The sequence below is a fragment of the Neopelma chrysocephalum genome, unplaced genomic scaffold, assembly GCF_003984885.1.
Source record: "Neopelma chrysocephalum unplaced genomic scaffold, ASM398488v2 Primary Assembly neopelma1_25, whole genome shotgun sequence".
In the NCBI taxonomy this organism is placed as follows: domain Eukaryota; kingdom Metazoa; phylum Chordata; class Aves; order Passeriformes; family Pipridae; genus Neopelma; species Neopelma chrysocephalum.
The window spans coordinates 38,555,073-38,570,484 of record NW_020897694.1 but is presented as its reverse complement, the minus strand read 5'-3'; the positions used below and the strand labels follow the sequence as shown (position 1 = coordinate 38,570,484).

Genomic DNA, 15,412 nt, shown 5'->3' with positions numbered 1-15,412 from the left:
AAAGTGACAGATGCATCTATATCAGTCGTCAAACTCAATAACAAAGCAACAGCTACCGTGTGTAACTTTACCCTATTGCTATCAATTTATATAACAGACAAATTCTTCAAGCTGTGAATGTGTGAAAGTAAATTCTTTACCATTGTGGACTCGCCATCAATTACTTTGTCCTCTGATCTCAAATCCTTCCCCAGGCTGCTCTCACATCATGGGGGCCTAATGTCGATCTCACAGACCTTATCCCAATTTACTTTCTGGCTTCCAGAGAAGCTGTTCTTTATTGCTCTGCCGAAATTGAAGGCAGAATCAGGCCAATGGTTGGAAATAAACAGGATGCAGAGTTCTTCCATTATGGAGTTCAGAGTCTAAGCCAAATGCAGAATGTAAAAGGCTGAAGCAAACCTTATTGGATTGCAGACTAACTCCTCCTGCCTTCTGCAGATAAATTTTACATTTACATGTGTTGGGGAGACTCCCACTGCAGTCAATAAAAATTGTGCTCAACCAATGTTATTTGTCACCAATCCAACTGCCCATTCTGTAAATGCTTTGCTGAAAAAAAGGGAAGTCTTCAAGTGACAAGCTTTCCTGATATTGTGTTTAAACTATCTCAGATTCCCACGTAGAATATATTAGTGTTACCAGGTTCCCTGTAATATTCACTTAATTTATGCTATTCATTTACATCTTATTCCAAAGTGAAGATCTATTTCACTGGTATATTAAAATAAACCTACTAAAGAACAGCACATTTTAAAATAGTAACAGATGGGTATGTCTGTAGAGTTGTACAGATTTAGATTCTTACTTTAAATGTAATTAAATAATTTTTAAAAATCGAATTAGCAGTATCCGCCTTTCACTTTCCTTCTTCAAACACGTGCTTATTGTATGAGCCAGCGTACAATATAATATAATATCATTTTATAGGCAGCAAGTCTGGGCAAAAAAAAAAATACTGGGAAAATATCCATCCCTTAATTGCTAATTTTGTTTATAAATGTAGATTTTTGAATGAATGCTATACAGGACTACCCCTCAAGCAGCAGTGTTCCCATCGAACCAATTTGTGGATATATATACATCACAGTGACTCTCAATAGAATTTTTGTTGTCTTTATGTATGTAAGACAACCCATTTGCATCACATCGTATCACACTGATGAGGATTTTTATATTTTTGAAATTAGCTCTAGATTTGAAATTTATTTTTGCAATGTCCTAGACTGAGGGGAAAATATGCTATTTTTATTCATTAATTGCTTTGCAATTCATGAAACTCCTCAATTAAAGGGAAGTAAGTAGATGAACTCTGGGATTTACAATCATTATTTGCTTTTGGTATGAAGTGTTATCACAACAATCATAGTTTTTAAACTGTTAACCTATTTTTGATTGTGTTTTGTCTTTCACATCCTTGTGATGTTACCTCTTAATTTAGCAAATTGCACCTTTTTTCCTTTAGCTATAATGGCTTTTATTTCGACACTTGTTTCACAGCTTTGAAGGCGTGCCTTTTGCAGGCATGCTGTTCCGATCATCTTACACTTTACAAATATGGGCACAAAGAAACTACAGTCTCAGATGCATTTACACAGATGCTTATCTTAGAGCATAGATTCAGCACAAAAAAAAGGTCATCTGTCATTACCCCAATAATTTGTAAGCGAAGACTTACTTAGACTATTTGCAAAGTAAACAACAATTAAATTTGAACAAAGAGTAAAATATGTTTTAAGGTACTTTTAGCAGTTCAGCAAGCTTAGAAAGGATAACAACGACTGCACTGCAAACATTTCTCTTTTCCTGTGCCGCTGGACAGACACTGGAAACTGCACTGGATCGATTAGTGCCATGTGGGTCCGGCGGCGCGAGTGAGCATTTACCGCAGCTCCGGTAGCATCTCTCTGATCTCTCCTTTTCTTTGTGATCGCTGATCCAACAGCCCTACATCACATTGTTTTTCTACCCGCTTCATGAGCGAGTTAATATGTTTCTTCTCAGGAGACCTTTAAGCTTAAAATATTTCTTTAATTAACGGAGCCTAATCTTAAAAAGCCAAAGCTGGCTGCGGCGCTTCCACACTGTATAGCTGCGGGAGTCCCACCGCCCCGGCTCACGAGGAAGGGCTGAATAAAGGACCATGTCTTCAACTTTCCGGAACGGCCACAGAGAACCCTCGCGCCCTCGGCCGGACCCGCCGGGGTCCCGATGCCGAAGCCCCGCGGCGCTCCCCGCGCTCGGCAGGCCAGGGACACGGGGACAAGGCGAAGAGGCAGCCGGCCCGGCCCCAGCCCACGCACCTCCCACCCTCCCGTGCCGCTTTGAACTTCTCCAGCACAGGGCCCTGAAGGTGCAGCGCGGTCCCCCAGCCCCGCCACACCACAGCGGGGAAGGTGCAACGCCGGCGCCCCATCCCCGCGCATCCCATCCGTCCCTGGCCGGCGCGGGGGAAGATGCCCCGCCGCCGCCGGCCCCACACACTCCCCCACGGGGGGAAGATGCAGCGCTGCCGCCAAGCCCCTGCCCGTGCGGAGGAAGGTGCGGCGCTCCCCCCGCCGCCCGGGTGGCCCCCTCCCGCCGCAGCGCCCGCCCCTCCTCCCGGGGCCGCCCCGGCCGCCGCTGCCCTTCTCGAACAATGAACCAAGAGAGCGCGGCACGGCCCCGGGGCAGCCCCAGCATGCCCGCCCCTCCGCGGTCCCGGCCCCCTCCGCCCGTCAACCCGCGCAAGCTCCCGCCCCCCCCCGTAGTAGGGCCCGGCCCCGCCCGCGAGGTACCGGGGGCGGGGGCACCCCCATCCCGGGAGGGGCCGGGCGGCAGCGCGGGGAACGCTCGGCCGCGTGTGGGGGGCGGCCCCGGCGGGCGGTGGCTCCCGGGGGAGGGCAGCGCCCGCGGGGTGGGGGCGGTGCCGTGCCGAGCCGAGCCGAGCCGAGCCGAGCTGAGCTGCGCCGCGCTGAGCTGCTGCGAGCCGCGCGCCGCCCGTGTCACCTCCCGGCGCCGGTGCTGCTTGCGATCCGGCGGGAGCCGCGGTGCCGCCCGCCCCCGGCGGTGCCCGCGCCCTGCGCTTTGTGCGTGCGGCGGCCACCACCATGCGGGGGGAGCGGCACCGCGTGGGACGCGGCGAGGAGGAGCGCCCGCGCCGCCCCGGCTACTGCACCTCGGGGGGCAGGGCCCCCAGAGAGCCCTGAGCGCCCGGCGGTACGTAGTGGCACCCCCTGGCCGAGAGCACTTCTCTCTCTTTTTTTTTTTTTTTTTTTTTTTTTTTTTGGCGGGGGGCGGCCGGTGGTGGTGGTGAAGGGGAGGATTTCTACTGTGCAGCGTTTGCGGGGAGGAAAATCCTGTAGGTGAAGCCACATGGGTTCTCAGTGGCATAGCTTAGTGGCTTCTTGCCTTCACAGATTTCAGGCGGGGAGCGTGCGGGGTGTGTTTTAGGAGGGTTCGCCTTCTCAAGAGGGCTTGAATAGATACGTTTAGAGAAGCAGTGCTTTCCAGGAATTTAAATGAGACCCTTTTCTGTGGTTGCTTTTCAAGGCTGTTCTGTTAGTTCTCTATTTGCTCTTGCAGATTGCTCTTATCAATGGTTAGGCAGCTGTGTTAGCATATAAAAATCAGTATTCTCAGAAGAAAAAAAAATCTCGGCGAATTCACCTCTAATAAGCAGTGTAGATCACTTTTGTGGTCTCTTTCTATATTTTATCGGTAATGTTATCATCTCTAGTACTCAACTGTACCATTTTTAGTTTATTTTGTCATGGCAATGTGTTTCATTTGGTACTAGAAAAAATTTGATTGGGTTACTCATTCAAGTAATTTAGGTGATCCCTTGGAGTAAGGTTTAGTCATCTCATTTCTTCACGTGTAGGGAACTGTTAAGGCAGGAGGCAGCGACAAAGCTCACAGTCGTGGTTTTTGCACATTTTTCAATCTGATTTTCCTTTTTCAGTCTTGCAAACTTTCTGAACTTTAACCCTTTTGCAATGAAACTTTTCAGGCATGGTGTATGCATCCAGGTAATTTTAATACTTATATATGTATGTATGCATCTTTTTGTTGTTGTTGTTTGGAAAACTCATGCGAAAGTAATTCAGCTGGTTTTGATAGTGTGGGACTGTTGGATATGGGGAAAGAATTACTACATTTTTTCCATTTAAAGATGAAGTTCTTGCAGTGAGTTTTTTGTGTTTTTTTTAAGGAGGGGGATTTATTATTTTAATAAATTCAAACTATAGTGTAGAGGTATTTTTCTTTTATGTGCATTTCTGATTAAAATACTGCTTGAAATCCTGCCGTAGTTGCCTGCTGGTTTTGTGTGTGGCTTGCTAAAACCAAACGCTGCACTATTGGGAAAAGATGTGCTATATTTGCTGAATGAGAAGCTGTGATAAAGGGTCTGGAGGTGACGTCCTGTCTATGTATTCAAACCCAAGGACGTTCAGCACTGATTTCTGCAGCTGACAACAAAGAGATGTCTTTGCAGACACCTCTGCTGTAGGAGGCAGGGCTCCTCTTGCAATTTGCTGTGGAAGTGCTCGATTTGAGATTTTGCAAGTGAAGACTTCAAACTATTCGTAGACAAAAGTCTTCTCTGATGGTATTTAGGACCTCTACAACTCTTGGTGTGGTAGTCAGAGAACTCTTTTCTGTTCTGCACTTCATCTGGGCAGAGGACAGGATTTCCCAGCATTGTCCATACTGCACGTTCAGAGTTGGAGGGTGTACACAAAGTGTTAGAGGTTTGTTGCAAGGTTACAGACCTCTACATCTATGTTTTGTGATGTATTTTCTACAGAGGAAATGAAAAGAAAGGCCAAACAATAGGGAAAGTGTTAGAAAAAGTTTATAAAAGTAGCCTAAAGGAATGTTAGAGTTTCATATGTAAACATCCCAGTGGGAAGACATAATGGATAAAGTTGTATGTTCACCTTATCTCTTATCCTTTGAAATCTGAAAAATGATTGTTCTATGCACTCTTAGGTTAATCGTAGAGTTATGCATAAATAAAATCTGAAGAGACTGTTTCCTGATTTAAAATTAAGAAAACAAAGTAGAAAATAATTGTAACACCTCAGAATGATATTTTTCTATTGCAGATTAGTGAAATGAGATAGAACAGTATCCTGTTGGTAGCATCCTAACAACTGCATTGTGAATTGATACTGTGTGTGCTAGTTACTGCATATACTATTGGAGCATGCTGGATTTGACATAAGTTGTTGGAATGCTACTGGTCCATCAGAAATAGTAAGCAAATCTCTCTGCAGTAAATTTCAGATTGCGTTTTGGAAACTTCTCTGTATTTGCTAAGGAATTGGCTAGTGGTCTACAGAGAAGTACTTGGGCATATGGTATAGGCTCATTTTTCATGTATTTAGCTACTAATGGCATTAAAAGAAGCCAAAATATATTAAATACCTCTCTAATATTAATTATCTTGTTAAGAAATTGCTGCAAATACTATTAAAATCACAGATGCGTACAAAGACTGTGTGATCAGTGTGAAGGCAAATCCAGGAAATAGGGTCAGTGGGAAATCTGTTGATCTGCAAAGGTCTGTTGAGATGCTGTTGTTGCTAAAAAAAAGAAATTGGTTGCCCCTGTGGCACTGGAACTTTGGGTCTTGATTCAAGGAATGGAAAATCTGATTTTGCTACTACCTTTGCAGTGTAGAAATCATTTTGTTGAGTAAGACTGTTGGTTTCCTCAGCATAAAGGTTTACAACCCTTAAATAGCTCTTCCTGACATTAAGCAGTATCCCTTTCATGTGTTTGAAGTGTGTTAGAAAGGCTGACTGGCAACACTGGTACTGATGAATGAAAAAGAAAGAAATTTACATCATCAGATACTTTCTTTAAATTATTTCCCTTGTTGTTAGTTATTACCAAGCATTAGACTGCCACACTTGAATATAATTAATGTAGTAAATGGCTTATTAGGCACCATCTGAACTTTTGCCTTGTTTAATTATAGAAGCTTAGTGCAGTGGCCTGTGTACAATATTCACCCCAAATAATTGCTTTCAGACTTTTATCTGACCATGGTTATTTTTGGAGCAGCTGCATGCATGGCTTTTCCCTGAACTTTGCACTTCTTAGGCTCTCCTTTGCAGTCCCGCCACTACATTTCCAATTTGCATAACTAAAAGCAGTTGAGTTTTGATTTTGCTGGTAGTAATTCAGAGCAATTGTTCTGCATGCCATTCATATGTTAATTTGTTTTGAGCTTCCTTAAAATTTTGTAATTCATATTTGTATTTAGGTACTAACCAGTCCATGACACAAATAGGAAAGTTTTAATATTTTTTTCTGAAGGTTTTTAATTGGTTACTGAATTTAAGAGTATTTTTTTCAGTGAGACTGTATGTCTTGAAAATGATGCTAAGAGTGTAAAAGGAGTGCCACAGGCTGAAATTTGCACCACAAAGAATTTACAATAAAGGGTTCAGATACAGCAAACCCCTCTTCATGTGCTTAATCACATATACTAATTTCATATTAAGTGCCATCTTCCTCCATTAGAACTCACAGTGACATATTTAGAGTGCAAGATCATATGAAAAGCTGACTACAACTACCATATTATACCTGAAAATAATACAAAAACCTTGATATTTGTTATTGGGTTTATGAACATTTTGTATTTTAGATCCAGTCTTTTCTAAGGAGCAACCATAGAAAACTGATTTGCTTGATCAGTAACACTTCTGAAAAAAGCAATTCAAAATATCAAAAGATATTCAAACTTGTTTTTATCTGGTCTGAAAATTTTACATAGACTAGAAACAGTGCTTCAGTAGTTGGCCTTGAGGGGAAAGTAGCCAAAATCATTCTGCTTGCTGTATGCTTTTTTTCAGAGATTGTCTCTTTCCAGAAAGATAAACACTTTAAGGGTTAAATGTAGAGAGCTGTTGTCAGTATTCTTGATGAGGGTCCTTGACCTTACTCCTGACAGATGCTGTGACAGACCTTGTTGGTCTGCAGACCTTCAAAGCCCTCTTCGACAACAGTCACTTTGGAGAGGCCAGTTCTTCCATGCTGCTGGAGTTGGCTAGAGGGTGGGGAAGTGTCACAGAGCTAGGCTCTGGGGTGTGGTGGCCTGGATTGCTGATTATCTCATTGGAGATGTGGCCATGCAGCTGGTCATGTGTGTGTTGCTGTGAAAAGTAAATGTTATTCATTGCATAGTTCTGCGATTGTCATCAGAAAAGGATTCACCACAGGTTTTGTACACTCCACTGTTTATTGTATTAAGTTGTATGAATGCTATCCGAGAGTAAGGCGTTCTATAGCTAGGGTTGTGAAATGACTGTGAGTGCTCTGAGGACTGAACACAAAATCTTTATAACAACCAAATGGCATTTCACCATGGAAAGTTTCTTCTTCCCATGTGATATGTATCTGTCTGGCTGGAAGATATGTGGCCAACCAGATGGAGAGGGCTTAGTGAGATGGGTTTGTTATGTGGCTTTCTGAATTCGTTCTTTCATTGGTGGAGTCAAAGGTCTGGGAAGGTATAAAATTTGATGAGGTCTCTTTATAGGATCCTCAGTTTAAAGTAGCTCTTCTCAGTTCTGTGTTTGATTTTGGTAGCGGAGTTGCCTTTCAGTCCATCACTGGAAGGACTAGTTTTAGTCTAGTCACTGTTATATTAGTTTCTCAGCACAGGCTGTGGTCCTATCTCTATGAAATACCAAGTCTCTTTGGCCCATGATGTTCTGTTTGAAGGACGGGGACCTGAGTAAAACCTTCTGTGTGTAAAAATGTAGTGATGTGCTCTACAGTCATGGTCCAAAATGCCCTCAAACATTACATAATGGAGTAGTGAAAAATTTGACATTTTTCTATGAGGTTGATGCCTAGATGAGAAAATGCTAGTTAAAAGTGCTGTTTCGACACAATCTGAAAAATGTTGAAGGTATTTTATAATACACTATGCAAAGCAGGAGGCATTTTGCTCTGGTCTGACAATGGGATATCAGGCCATTCACCCTTACAGTGCGGCAGGGAAGGGAGGTCAGTAACAAATGAAAGTTGTTACCATCTGATGGCTGTTTAGTCACCTGCGAAATGTGTTTTCTAATAGACAGGTTTCCACATCATAGGAGCAGCAACCGCAATTAAATGAGCGGAGCCAGCCCCCTTGTCAGAAGGCTCGTACATCGTGTCTCATCTTAGCCTGAAACCGATGCTGCTAGTTAAGTGTTTCCAAACACAGCGCGGGGACCTGTGATTGCTAATGGTGCTCTGTCTGCTGATGGAGAAAGAGCGCGTTGTAGTGTAGAAGGTTTTAGCCTATCTCTCCTAGAAAGGCTTAATCTGTAAAAGCAGAAAAAAGTAGAACCTGTAGCAGCATCCATGAACTCCTGGTTCCATGTGAGTAAGTTGCTTGCAAAATGTTCAAAAGATTGACTGGGTTTAGGATTTCATCCTGTGGAAGCGTTATAGAGGGCACCCTGTATCTCCCAGTGAAGCTAACTGATCATGTCCAGACATAGTAGTAGTTAACTGACAAATTGGCTGAGAAGTCAGTGATTAATTTTAACAAATGACTTTTATTTGAATGCAAGCTCATGCATGCCAATTATAACAATATGGCTATGATAAAATTAGGCATTTTTATTCTTTAAGCTTCAAATCTACTGGTGTGTGATTATTTTTCCGTTGTCTTAAAACATCTATGTTGTGTGGGGAGTGTCATTAAGGGAGGGGAATAAACATACATTGAAAAGAAGTGCTCTTTCTCCCCCAAAATACCCTAAATTCCAATGCAATGTTCAAAGTGGTTGCAAAATTCTTTTCTAGTGGTTAAGGAGTATTTAATGTGTTGTATCATACAGTCTGCAAGGCCTCTATTGTCTTCAGTGAAGCACAGGCCTAATATCTAGTCCCATAAAATCAGTGAAAGGTCTTGTATTGCCTAAAGTGGGCTTAGGATCTAGACCCCAGTGAGTCCTAGTTTGTGTTCCAGCTGCAGGCTCCTTTCAACAGGTTGCTGTGAACTTGTGTGGTAGGAAACAAAGCTCCTAGCAAACATACCTGAGTTGAGTCATGTTTTGATGTGTTGAAGAAGCCACTTTTAAAACCAACTCTGCTTGGGCTAAATATGTGAGATGTCAGGGAGAAAGCATTAAGAATAGGTGGAGTGAAGGAATTTTTTGAATAAGGCAGTGTACACTATGTGATGTGGTACTAGCACAGAAATTGCATTAGATGCATAGACAAGAAGCCTTTTTTCCTAAGAACAGAAATGTGGTCTATCGGAAAATAAAGCAGTAATATGTTTTTAAACATATAACGAATGCAGTCGTGCAGATGGATGGAAGTTTGTGATCAAAGCACTTTGACTCCGCACGCAGACCTTTATTAGCGCAGCTGAAGGGCACAGAATATCAAGGGTGGCTTTGCACTGATGAGTTCGTGTGACTGTAGTGGTGTGGCATTGACATTTTCTTTATAATATGCCACCTTATTTTCAGAAGCTTATCATTCACCCTTAAACCACATATTCTGATTTAAAGCATAGTTAAAATGTCTACTTAGTGGAAGGAAAAGTTTTACTAAGTATAAAAATAATTGCTTTGATGAAATGGAGAAGAAGGTGGCATTTACAAGAGACCTCACTTTTTATTTCTTTCATTTTATTGAACATGCATAACTCTCAGTACCTCTAGATTTAAAAGACATTTAGAAAAAGACCTTTAGAAAAATGCAAGTGCCTTTAAAGATTGTTTCTTTCATTGTCTTGACAAACCTTGAAAAGTAGTTTCTGTGCCTGCACATTTCAGAAACAGTTCTTAAGGGTTTTATTATGTGCTGAAACATATGTTTATAAAAAAGACTATAACCTGATGGAAAAAGTGTCTTATAATAATAAACCTGTCGATGGGCCATATGCTGCCATCAGTATATTTGAAAAAAATAAATTCTTCTATAAGTGTTAAGTAACTTTACAGCCTGAGTGTTAAGTTAGGGTCAGACTGTGACTTGCCCGCTGTGGATTTAGAGGGGGAGGAAAGTGCCTGCAGACCCTCCTCATGCTCTTTTCATTAGCTCACAGAGTGGCAGGTGGGCTGGAGCTGGGTAGCACCCTTCCCAAAGCTTTTCCTTGGTGCTCTGCAGGTTTGTGCTGACCCAGCACAGGGCTATGTATTTTATAAAATGTGGTTGAGCTTTGTGTGGTCTCTCCTCAGAAGAGCAAACCTCTCAGGTAGATTATCTGCATTTTAAAGGTGACAGAACAGATAGTTGAAGTCAGTACAAATAAAACAGCTCTGATAAATCTCCAATTGGATAAGAAATATGGAAAAAACCTTCTTTTCTTACTGTCTACTAGGTAGATAATTTCTATTTTATGGGTTTTTTTTAGTGCTCCTAGCACCAGTTTTGGTTTTTAATATAAGTGACATGGTTGTTACAAAGTCTTTTGTTTCTGAAGAGCAAAAGTAAGATGCAGTAGGTCAAAGGATATGTCATTCTTGAAAGGCACTTTCTCTGTGGGATCAATGTTTGGTAAATGTAGACACTTTCAAGCCTATTTTACTTTGGATTCACTCACGTAGCTCCTGTGAATGGGAGTCATGCATGTGTGCATCTCAAAAAGAATAGGTTTCCTTGTAACTGAGGAACTTTACATGTAGGAACATACTTCACCGAGAAGTGTTTTAATGTCCTAATGTTTTCCACCACTGGTCAGCTGTGCACTGCTTTTTTCTTGGCAACTCGTCAGGTCATAGTCATCATCAAAGGAAATATTACAGATTAAGGAGAATTGTTTAGAGTAGTTGACCATGCTCAAGGCTGGGTCAAGCGATACATGAGGTTGCCATAGTATCCGTTATCAAAATCAAGATTGTGAACAGAGCAGTCCCCATTAGGAGTGAATTCCTTACCCACAGTCTTTCCAGGGTTCATCAAACAAACTAAAAGTTTTCTCAGGGGAAATTTGTTTCTTGAGGGCTGAAGTCTTCCCCCGGATGTTCCTGTCCTGAAGTCTAATGCTCTGTGTTGTGTCTATGTGCACAAAGCTCCTAGTCTAGACGAGGGCCTTAGAGAGAGTGAGGCAGAGATGGAGAATCACCTGCACTAGAAGCACCCAGGCCCCAGCATGGATTTTGCAATCACCATGGAAATGTAAAATAGATTGGATCAGTAATCCATGGAGGAGAGGGTACTTGGGAGTTATGTGGATGTTCACAGGGAAAATTCTTTGGGTACATCAGGGGGTAGAGCTAAGTATGGACTGAAGGAATAGGAAGAGGACAATAGTAAGTATGAGGAGGAAACCATCTATGCCTCGTGTATGCTTAGCTTTCCAAGAGAGGCACTTTGATACTGGCAAGGCTTGGAAGCATGCCAGGACCATTTGTCTTCATCCTGACAAAATGTCTCTCCACGGACTCTATAAAGTCCAGCCAAGTTCTTACACCCCATTGGACCTGAGGGAAGGGTCTTGGGCTTTGCTGCTGCCTCCTGAGCACAGCTGATGAGGTGATCGAGGAGTCTGCAGTGATCCAGGCTGGCTTGCCTACAGTATGCACAAGCCAACATGTGGTGTTAACAACTACACTGCTCAAAATTTGCACAAACCCACATTTAGTAATAAAATAGCTTGCAACTAGTCAAAGGCACCAGTAGTAGCCAAGCAAATTTGGAATGTCTAAGCCAACCATTTTTAAGTTATGGTGAGCCAAAAAAAATTAGGGAACAGTCCAAGAAATGAAGAACACCTCACTTTTCAGGAACTCTCATATCTCCAAGATGCCTTGGCCGATCCACCTCAAACTTTCCAGAGAAGCTTTCCTTGGCACAAGCCCATGACTCTGAAATTTCATGTGACTGTGTTTTATTTTTGTTGAAGTTATGAAGGTTAAAACCAGAGTTTGTAATAGAAAGCTAATCTCTCCATTAGAAGTATTTCTGCATAGTTGATATTCATTCCATTGTAATTGTTCACTGCTTGTTGAGGTTGATTGTAATTTTGCTATTTATTTCAGATTCTTTTTTTTTAAAGGATAAATTCAGAGCAGTATGGCTTGGAACCAAATTGTGCATGGCTGGCTCTAGGCATATGTGGTAAGGCAGAAGCATTAGCCCTGTAACTGCTGGAGAAGAATTTGCAGTTGGAGTCCTACTCCCACCATACTATAACTGGAGAGCTTTAAGGAGTGTCTGGTTTGAGAGATCACTATTTAGTACTGCTTTTCCCTCTCCGCTTGGTAGAAGAAAATGTCTCTGGCCTAGTTATACTCTCACCTCCAGGCAAAAAATGCTTCTGGTTGATGGCCAGCTTGTCATCCATGGTTTCCCTAATGGCAACTCCTCCTATAGGAAGCCGTGAAGGTGGCAATAGCCTAAGATGGGGATCAGTGTTCTCCATGTGTGCTCTTGAGTTGCTCTTCATTGTATCTAAACATCTGTAGTCTGAAATGTCTAGCTTCCAAAATTGCAATACTTCAGATAGGTATTAGAAAACAGAGAGAAAGTATTTGTGGTCCTGGAGGTGCCTTTAATTTTTCAAGTTAGAGGCACCTTAGCATGACTGAATTCTGTAGAGGAGTGGGACCTGGTTATGCGCCTGCCCTTTCCTCTGCTCTGAGTGCTATTTTCTGAATGATGTGAAGACCAAAGCATGCCATTGCATATACATGAACAAAGGTCTTTAATATGCTGTATTTCAAGACATTGAATTAGTTTGACTGAGTCACTTTACAGACAGAGCAAGCAGGGCAGGAACAGATGTCAAGCTGGAATGAGCCCTCACCCTGAGGCAGGGGCTGAGAGTGTTTGAAGTTGATGCTCATCTGTATTTTTCTCTCTGGGGCTCCCCAGGAGAGACTAAGCAGAACTCAGGAGGCTCCTGAAGAAACAGGGTGCTCTGCATCGCTTTTTGGTGGGGCTCTCTTTCAGGCAGGATCCCTCAGCACCTGCTGAACTCTGCAGTCAATGAGGCCAGGAGGTGCTCTGTGTCTGCGCAAGACACAGTCTTTGTCCTGTTTGCCATCTGTACTGCTGCTGGCTAGCAGCTGTAGCAGAGGGATGTTACTGCTTCTTGCCTAACACACCCAACACAAAACATAAAATTGTCTGCCAAGTTACAGCAGATTATTATGGTTTAATTCCTGAAAAAGGGTGTCTGTGTAAAATACTGATGAGTAGGTTTTCAATTTGCTCAGGCGTTTTATTATTAGGAGAACTAAAAAGACCAACATAGTCACCTAAAAATCAATGTGCCGCTATATAGGGAGCCACTGAGAAGGGTGCAGATAATGTGATCACAACTACTCAAACCAGTGATCAGATATACCACTACAGTCTGCAAAAGCTGCAAGCAGAAGAGAAATCCTGCTGAAAACTCTCAGACCATGGAATTAAAATAATTAAGCCTTGCAGTCTCTGGAATATATATTGCTCTTGCAAGGTTGTCATGAGATAAGTAGGGACACTAGCACTAACTAGATAGAGCATACTGTATACATGGGACTTCTGTCTTATATGATGCTAGGATCTTTATTTTTGTCAAACTCACTAGTTGCAGTTGAAAGTGCAGGATTCTTCACATGGTGATAGCACAAAAACCATAACTATCAAAGAGGAAATTAAAAGCAGACTATGTAGATATGAGGAGGCATCTCTTGATTCCTGAGTTAGCTCAGACATCACTGCATGGCACTGGAGTGTCTGCATAGAGACTCCCTTGTGTGATTTCTTCAGTAATCAGGGCCCCAATGGAGACGATCACCTCAAAGAATTTTTATCTTCTTGGCATTTCTAGAAATAGTATGTCTGCACTCTTCAGGCTGCAGAGCTGCAAAGCATTGAGTTACTGCTGGTGCTACTCCATGCCATGCTTCCAGGTGAAAGTTTCCAAGGAGTCTCATAAACCCGTTGCACAAGCTGAGGGAAGGGATAGAAAACTGCAAAGCCTGTGATACTGCAATATTATAGTATCGTCTATTGCTGCAATAATCCTGCTGTATTTGGAAGGTCTCAGGCATACCAGCACCATGGTTAATCATACAAACAACCAATAGTAATTCATAGCCTTGACTGCTGAGAAATTCAGCATGACTAAGATAGACATCTGATCCAGCTCAAGAAAAGAAACTCAAGAAAGTAAAGGAGTCTTTCCACTGTAGTTTGCTTTTTGGTTGAGACGCTTTAACCCTGTTTCTAAATTTGCTCACTTATTTTCTAAAGAACAGTTTTAAAAGTATGACACTAAAATAATTAAAATATCCCCTTTGAATCCTTGATATTAGTTTCGTATTTACTGGCTTTTAACATTTTATATATATGAGCCAGGCAATAATACAACTGTGCAAATGCAAGAAAGCTGTTAGATGGACAATACTGGAGTTTTGTGACTCAAAACTATATTGTGAGTGCTGAATCTACCCAGTAAGTAAGTATATGTGATAGAGTATTAGGTCTTCCTTCCTTACCACTGAGTTAATGTCAGCCTCTTTATATGTGATATCTCCACCCAGTTGTTTGGAATTGGTTATAAAGCAGAAGTATGGTCAGTAACAGCAAAGCAACAGGAGAGTTGCTCATTACCCCACTGTCCAAGTTTCTCAGAAAGTAATATTCAATACCACATCAGTTCTACTGTGGTTTAGGGATATAAAGTGAAATCGAATTTGCTAAACAAAAAAGTTATGGTTTTGTTCTTTAAAATGCAATTTCTTTTTAAGGCAGAGATTCCTGTCATTTGTTTTCCATCCATCTGAAGTGAAGTTACAAAAGAAGAAAGTTGCAAGTCCCATGTATGAAAAGTACTTAGGGAAAATGTCAAGTGACTTGGAAACAGGAATGCTACTTAAAAGTGTCATCAAAAGAAAGACAAATTGGGTCAAGACTTACAGCAATGGTGACTGGTTCATAGGTCTTGGAGACAATTCAGAATAGGAGTACCACTTCTGAGGTTTTGGAAATCAAGAGGTGGTTGTAGTGATATAGTAATGTTGAAGGAGACGCACAACTGTAATCTGGAGTCATCAATCACTGGCTGAAATGCTGGAGAAATAGTAGCAGTAGAGAAAGTACATAGAGTACATAAAGTATGTATTAAATTTACAATGTTACATTTTCCAAGAACGACAGTGTTTTTAGAAAGCTAATGTCTTATACTAAAAGTCTGTTTTTTCCCCAATTCTCTGATACCCAAGCCAAGTGAAATTGATTTTAAACTAAAGACACCAATGTGCCTTTCTTACAACAGTGTGCTTGGCAGAAAAGTGATATATTAGAATTCACATAAGCTTAGATTCTTCAACTGCTGGAAAGGAAACTCTATACGTTACTCACTGATGGAAACACGGGCTCCTCTACAGTGTGCCCTTGGGCATGTTCTATTTAAGTGTCTTGAAAATATGTGATTGTTCCTCATGCACTTGTCCATGCTCAGTTTCTTTAT

At 41.9% G+C, this 15,412-nt stretch overlaps 1 protein-coding gene across 1 annotated transcript in view; it reads left to right on the top strand.

Moving 5' to 3' along the window:
* Positions 1-3,133: 3,133 nt before the first annotated feature.
* Positions 3,134-15,412, top strand: part of ST6GAL2 (ST6 beta-galactoside alpha-2,6-sialyltransferase 2) — a 49,991-nt gene continuing 37,712 nt past the window's right edge. Inside the window, exon 1 of the mRNA XM_027674986.1 lies at positions 3,134-3,198. The gene's annotated coding sequence lies outside the window, so the exon portion shown is untranslated. The remainder of the gene's footprint in view (positions 3,199-15,412) is intronic.